Genomic DNA, 8414 nt, shown 5'->3' on the forward strand with positions numbered 1-8414 from the left:
ATGCAATCAACACATAACTTTTCAATAATGAAAGATTTCAAAATCATTGCAATATATTAAATGCTAGGTTTGATTTTCCTTCTTTTTAATATCCATCTGACACTTGAAAATGAAAAATGTTGAGTCCTATCTATCTTCAAACTCTCATATTTGTATTCCAATGCTACCCATGAAGAGATTGGCATAGTCAAATAATCATTACATAAAAACAAATTTCTGGGTACTAGCACACTAAATAATTTGATATTGGTTTACTTTTAACAAATTCTCCATATCAGAATATTTAAAGTAATTAAACTCCATTAAAAAACTTATGAGAATTTAATACTAATTCCTAGGGAAGAATTTCAATGAAGATATAATAACTTATCACAAAATAGCAATCTGCCATCATTACTCTATCAAAGGGGGTCATAATCATGCATAGAAAGAAGTCTCATTTACTCTATTAGATTGACTAAGATACAGGATAAACCAAATTTAGCACATATGCTTCTTCTAGTATGTGCATATATCCAAAGTTGTTGAAAGTTCAATACATAGGTACCATGTTTATAAAGTCTCCTTGTGTGCATTTTCTAATCTAGAGCTACTAGTTAGAAGATTTGTTTAAAATTGATTTTGTTGATTAGAGGATAAGGCAAGCAAACACTAATATAGTCTAACAATAAGAGCCTTTTCGAGAATGTGTTCCATTATAGTCTAACAATAAGAGCCTTTTCGAGAATGTGTTCCATTGTTAAAAAAAATTGTTGTTCTACGCAAAATCTACACACAGGGGTGAAATGCAGCTCTGAGATCCATATAGAGGTTCATTTTGTGCAAGCCTGATTCATAGAACATTATTATTATTATCCCAATATTTTGAGCTACCTATCACATGGGATATAGTTTAGAAAACACATTGATTTCAATATTTCTAACTAAATAATTAGGTTTCATATATAAAACTGAAATCATTAACAGATCGGTTTCACTAAAGCTTTGGCTAAGTCGAGAATCTCATAAGTTGGCTTAAAGATTTATGTAGCTTGAGAATAACCCCACTAATGTCTATTGTTTCCGAAACAGAGTCCAATCTCCAATGCTAGATGAATCCCTAGGATTTGTAAAAATCTTTCACATGTATATATACACTTAATCGAGACGAGAATGAACCTGGTGCTTGAGATCGTTGGTACCAACTCTCTACCTGAACTTGTTTCCCCAAACTCTCCTTCCATTCCTTTGTGGTCTTTTCTGCTCTCTGCTACCTCCAGTTCTTTGTCTTCTCCTTTATGGCCATACCTTACCGTTTTTTCCTTGAGCCGCCCCATAACTCGGCATTGTTGAATACGCAGATTCTTTCAATATAAGCTTCAAAATAGCAGCGATACCAGCAGAGATGCCACAAACTTAGTGAACAAGGAATGACATACTTTACCAACAACTGCCTGATCGTTTCTTATACAGTTTATCCGCTTAGGGTTTTCTAAAGGTACCAAGTCAAATGTAAGATCTAGCATGAAGTAAATGATCTTGTTCTCTAGTATAATTTTAACGATCAGCGGGAGACAATCCATCCTGTAATTGTCATGTTGGAAAGTGCAACTCTGATACCTTTATTTGCGTTCACCACCAACAGCTGACCCCATCCATCCACCGACACCAATGCAGAAAAAGATAAAAAATGAGGATAGTGGTCGGCAAGAAATTTGTAACTAATTCTTGCATTCCAACGACTTAATCCAAAATTAGTTTCCATTTAATAATTTTATAAAAGACAAAATCGTGGGAAAATCTAAGTGGCAACAATAATTCTTATTTAATAGGATAAGATAAGACGGGTTGTGACAGCCTCAAATTCAAACTGAATTCCCTATTGGTGAAGAAACTTTACACTCTTCACACAGCAGCCCTGAGCATTCTGCTGTGGCAATCAGACATAAGAATCTATGACTGTAAGTCACAATCTTCATAATGTCATGTAATCCTTGTGTCAAATCCCAACTCATGACATCGACAGAAAATTCTTTCCTGAATCCGATTGCCTTTGGGTTTCAAACGTGTCATCCTTCACCAAGTATTCAACAACTAGTTGGAGACATCACTCCTCCAAACACCATTGCTGACTTCTAGAACACTACACGACAGTCTACTCATGGTGATTCATCACACTGCCATTAAGACATGGTCCCCCTACAGAAACTGTCGAGCACTGCCATCTCCAAACTCAAGCTAATTCATTGTCTGTGTGCCATACTATCACACACGACTTTGATTTTAGTTCAGATTTGGATGCACGTGGGAGTACTAGGCATCATTCAATAACAAACTTGGCATAGGATCTACATGTGCCGACAAACCAAACATAGCAGAGCACAACAATCCGCGTTGTCAAGGGTCTGTGGCTCACAATATGATTACATCATGATATGGTAGATGTAATTCTATAGGCCTCAGACCAGAGGAATAGTTGGTTATACCAAACAGTAACTGGTCTAACAAAGAACTCTCCCCACCACCTTCATCTATACGCAACAATCGAGTTACCTCTTTCTGTTTATAAACATCAATCGCAAGAACAATCACCAATGTAGGCGGAAGGTATATTTCTAGATAGTCATGAGGTGTTCGGTTACTCATGCTCTTACAACGATCACCCTAAAACTGGTCATCTTTAAGATAATAAAATGAGTGCCTTGAAGACTCGAGTCTCTAGTTTTGAATTTGAATCAATACCTCGCAACAATAATTTGGTGAATAGAAAAGAGAATCCAAAACCTCAATTAAGAAGATCTACTAAGGAAAGGAGAATGGCTACCAAATTTTCTGATTATGGGTTATTGTTTGTTGAAGAGGCAGAGCCTTCAATTCTACTTTCAGAATTCTCAGATCCCACAACATTTAAAGTTGCTTTTAAGGATATCAACAATAATAGATGGCAAAAAACAAACAATGATGCATGAAGAGATGGATTCTTCACTCAAGAATTGAACTTGGGACTTAGTTTCTCTTATGCAAAATCAAAGACCCCTTAGGAACAAGTGGGTATACCAACTGAAAGAGGAATCAAAAGGCAGAAAAAAGCTTCAAGGCCAGATTGGTGGCAAAGGGGTTTGATCAAGACAAGGGGATAGATTTTGATGAGATCTTCTCACCAGTTGTTAAAATGATAGCCATCTGAACTATTTTGGGATTAGCAGTAGCATGGGATCTTGAGTTGGAACATCTTGATGTCAAGATGAAATTCCTGCATGGTGATGTAAAAGAAGAGTTATATATGTAGCAACCTCAAGGATTCATCAAGAAGGGACAAGAACAACTTTATTGCAAATTAAATTGAAGCTTGTATGGCCTCAAGCAAGCCCCAAGAGACAATGGTATATAAAATTTGATCACTTCATGGTCAAACATAATTTCACAAGATGCGAATCAGATCCATGTATCTACTTCAAGAAACTTCCTAGTGGTGAGTTTGTCATTCTTATTCATTATGTAAATGACATATTAGTAGCTAGCACAAATAAGAGAATAGTTAATGAGTTAAAAGAGAAATTAGCAAGAAAATTTGCAATAAAAGCCTTAGGGGCAGCCAAGAAGATTCTTGGCATGATGATCACAGGGGATAGGAAAAAGAGTGAAATCATTTTATCTCAAATATAATACATTAAAAAATTTGTTGAGAGATTTTGCATGACTGATGCAAGAGTTGCTTCTATTCCACTTGTTGGTCATTTCCCATTAAGTTTTGAATTGTACCCAAAAATACAAGAAGAAAATGAATTCACAGAGAAAAATCCTTATAAATAAGCAATTGTTAACATTATGTATGTCATGGTTTCTACTTGCCCTGGCATTGCTCATGTCATGGGAGTTGTGAGTAGATTCATGAGGAATCATGTAAAATCTCATTGGGAAGCTGTCAAATGGATACTAAGGTATCTAAAAGACTCTTCAGATTATGTATTATGTTTTGGACGAAATAAGGTTTATGTGCAAGGTTACACTAATTTTGATCTTGCCAAAGACCTGGATAAATGAAAGTCTACCATTGGTTATACTTTCATGTATGCTAGAGTTGCTACCATTTGGGCTTCAAGGTTGCAACATTGCATTGCTCTTTCTTTCGTTGAGGTTGAGTCTCTAGCTCTTCTCGAAGGTGCAAGAGAAATGATTTGGCTTCAGCAATTGCTTAGTGACTTGAAAATTCATCAAAGAAAATATAATTTGTTTTGTGACAACTACAATGCAATTTTAATCATGCATAATCATTCATCACAACATGTTGACACATACCCTCACTTTATTCATCACATAGTTGAAGAGGGCAAGTTGAAAGTTCTTAAGATTAACACCAAGATCAATCATGCAGATATTTTCACAAAGGTTGTAGCCAAAGAGAAGTTTGAATGTGCCAAGGCTTCTCTTGGGCTTGTAAAGAAAAGGTAAATCAGCATTTAAGTAGGGTATTGGGTGAGAATTTGTAGTATTGGTTGTCCTTTAGGTGGGAGTTTGTTGATACCTTGAAAGCCAATGGTCATTATTTGGTTTCCCTCCAATTGTGTGTCTCTTGGTTTTATAAAACATTTCATATGTAATGTAATTGGAGCTTATTTATATGTTTCTCCTACTCAACTGTAGTTATCTTTTATACATTAATAAAATACTCTTGTAGTCTAGACATAGCCACATTTGTGGTGAACTAGGATAAATTTGGTGTTGTATTTATTGTCTAATTGTTTTGCATCTACTAATTTTTCTTTTTACATTTATATCCTTTAAAAAATAGATGGCAATCTTCTTCTTCATGACTCTGTCATTGAAGGATACCCATCATTCTTAACTCAGTATTGTATTGTTTCTAAGAAAAGAGCAATCTTGAATGATATAATACATAAATTATTTTATAATTTTGTAGCAGATGATGAATTTATGTGCACTATATCTTAAATTCAAAATTCTTGGGGATCTCATATGCATGAAGTGTTGGCTTTTTAATTTAAGGACAAAAAGGGCCTCCACTCCTCTTATCACTGACATACTCCATCTTATTTGAAGATGTAATAGTTCGTGTCCTATTATCTCTAAATAATTTATTCTTTTTCTACATCACTTTTAGCCTATGAGAAAGTAAATGGTGCTTATACAAAATTTGCAATCCTACATATTTCATAGCTACAAATTTGGAAGCCTATTATTTTCTAGATATATAGGTATTCTCAATGATCTTACACACCTTATAGACATGGCAACACTTGAGTTATATCTTAATTCATCACAATGTTCTATCCATGTCATTCTATCATACAATGTTTCTAAACAACATTGCAGGAGTCTCACCTCTTTGTAAGTGGATTGCTATTTCCATGAATTCTTCTTGGAATGTAGAGTTGATTTGGAGATAGTCATTAACAAGAGATTTTTATTTTCTACTTTTAGAACTTTGTAGTCAATAGAAACATGACTACTATACATGTTGCATAGAAAGAAGGGGTGTTCAATGTGCTTTATACCTATACATTGTCATCATCATTGTTTCCATCTTTTATGTCAACAACATATTAGAAGCTTGTCTATCATCTTGTAACTACTAGTGCACCTATTGTACCAATGGCATACGTACTTGTGATTGTCAATAGTTGTTTGATTGTGGTGCTTGCTATGAATTTGTATTCTTGGCAAAGGCATGGTATAGTTTCAATTGTGCTTGAATCTTGGAGCTTCAAAATGCAATCTGAATCTCTACAGTCAAAGGTTGTTTTGTGTCCTATTAGAAATCTTGAGAGTATAATGGATGTTCCTAGACCTATCTTATTTTTTTACTCTTGTATGAGGTTCACTATCACCTATTGTACCAATGGCATAGGTACTTGTGATTGTCAATAGCTATTAGATTGTAGTGCTTGCTATGAACTTGTATTCTTGGCAAAGTCGTGATATAGTTTCAATTGTGCTTGAATCTTGGAGCTTCAAGATGCAATTTGAATCTCTACAGTCAAAGGTTGTTTTGTGTCCTATTTGAAATGTTGAGAGTATAATGGATGTTCTTAGAACTATCTTATTTTTGTACTCTTGTATGAGGTTCACTATCACATTTGAAATTATTGTCATTTCTTCTTTAAATTCTATCAAGTCTACATGTAGCACCTCTTGCATTTTGTTTTCTCTATCCAATCTTGCTATATATACAACAAGTATGTCTCCTTCAAAAGCGTTTCCTACTTTTCTTATATTCAAGTCTTAAATTGATATTACATTGGGGTTTCCTAGTGTAGACCAACATAAAGTATTATGGAGTTAGTCTAGTATTGTAGTAGTTTGATATTTAACATTTTTTCAAATACTAGATATTCATATATTAATTGAACATTTTTCATGTGGGAATTCATGTTATTAGAGATGAAAAAAGCTCGGTACCTTTTTGTTATTTGCTCTTACTTGACATGTGTTCCCTTTCCTGTTCTTTTGCTTCCTTCCATTATTGTGTTGCACAAAAATGAAGAACATTGAAATATATACTATTAAATTAGAGTTATTGTCTTTGTTACATAAAACTCTTAGGTGCAAGATGTATTTGCATTATTGTATGTGTTCTTCTATTTAAATTTTTGTTTGGTTGTCTAAGTATTAGCAATCTAGAGTGGAGTATGGAACCTTGTAAATGTAGCAAGGTGATCAGTTCAATATGCTTCTACTTTGTAAAAACAACATATATTACTTGAGTTTGTTTAGATGTGATCAATTGATGGGTTTTGTACATTTTCTATTTTTTCTATGATGTAATTTATGTTGTGGTCTTCCATATACTTTAAAAAAAAAAAATTCCTACCATTTCTTGTTGACATATCAATATTGAAATTGCCTACAATGTATAGATTAGTCATTGGTTCGACATATGCGGTGACTTGTTGAACAATAGTGGCATATTCTTCGATGGGTGTGTTAGGTCTTGCATAAAGATTACATATATTTAGTTCATTGATTTTGATCAAAGTTGTTATTGTAATAAATTTTATATTTTTTTGTGTTGTATTGCTTTATCTTTGAAATGACTAGGGCTTTGTTGGATACTGTCATTATACCATGTATGTGGTAGGCATTGAAGTTTTTGAAATGTTAGAATTGGTTATTTATTTTAGGGATTTACATATGTACTTCTTGAATAAAGATTATGCCAGATGACATTTTTTCATAATTATTAGTTATGTCATTTATGTGAGGATTTAAACTAGTGTGTTTGGTGTGCATAATAGCATGGATGGTGTGTTATGAGAACATGTATCATCATTCTCGAATTGTCATTTTGCACTTGATTGTAGGCAATACATTTCAAGATGTATTATCTCTTTGATTTTAATTTTTTTTTATGTTCGAGGTTTTAATAGGAATAATGAGTTAATCATTTTAGTTTGTGATAGTGTTGTGTATGTTAATCCATGTTGTCTCACACCTATGTGGTCAAAAGCCGTTGCCTTTATTGTAAGCCCTTGTGACCTATGTATTGTTGTTGCACATGCTAGCTGTATAGGGAATTGTTTTTGTACAATAATTTTATTTCTGATTGATGCTTTTTGGATAGGTTGAATAATGCATAGTATTAGTATCGAGTCATTTTCATTTTTTTCTATAGAGCATTGTATGAGTTTCTTGTGTTGTTGCTGTCTGATTGTATTATCATTAAATCTTATCCAAACTATGTCAAAATCATTCTATTTTGTGTATGCTTTGAATATGTCATTTGATTCAAATATTAGATGATCTTTTGTGTTGTAGTTTCTTTCATATAGTTCTACCAAAATATTTGGTTTGAGATGTATTTGAAGTGGGAGTGAAATTGTTCATGTGTGTGGGTGTAATGCACTATTATTTTCATCATGTTCATCAATGGTATTGAGGACAACCATTTCGCCAGGAACTATTGGAAGCATTTTTATATTATGAGCATTGACATCGATTCTTCTATAGAAAATGAATGACAGTGTTGGGTCCAATGGTGGTTTTCTCATGCATTGTTCATTTATATAATGCAAATTTTTATTTTTTTGCATGCCTATTCATATTTTGTTGAGAACATTAATGATTTTTTCATCATTTTATCTTATTGTATGTGTTAATGAATAACTTTTAACATTGTCTAATCCAAAAATTGTAAGGCATCAATTCTAACATAGTTATTTTATTTTCAAGTATGACTATGTTAAGTACTAGTTGTGTTTGGTAAAAGTCTTTGCAGAAAATTATATCGACATTTCCAAAGTATACAATGTGCATTTGCATTATCTCATGCAATAATTTGTCAATGTAATTTAGGAATGTGACACCAACTAATGTGACACATAACTTATGATAGTACTTTGATAATGCATCTAGTATGTCGCTATTGAGTGGCAAGAAGTCAAATGTGATAAAAGGTATGTGAAATGCTAAATGTT

Source organism: Cupressus sempervirens, chromosome 5 (assembly GCF_028749045.1).
Source record: "Cupressus sempervirens isolate cs-2001-9-10 chromosome 5, ASM2874904v1, whole genome shotgun sequence".
Taxonomy (NCBI): Eukaryota; Viridiplantae; Streptophyta; class Pinopsida; order Cupressales; family Cupressaceae; genus Cupressus; species Cupressus sempervirens.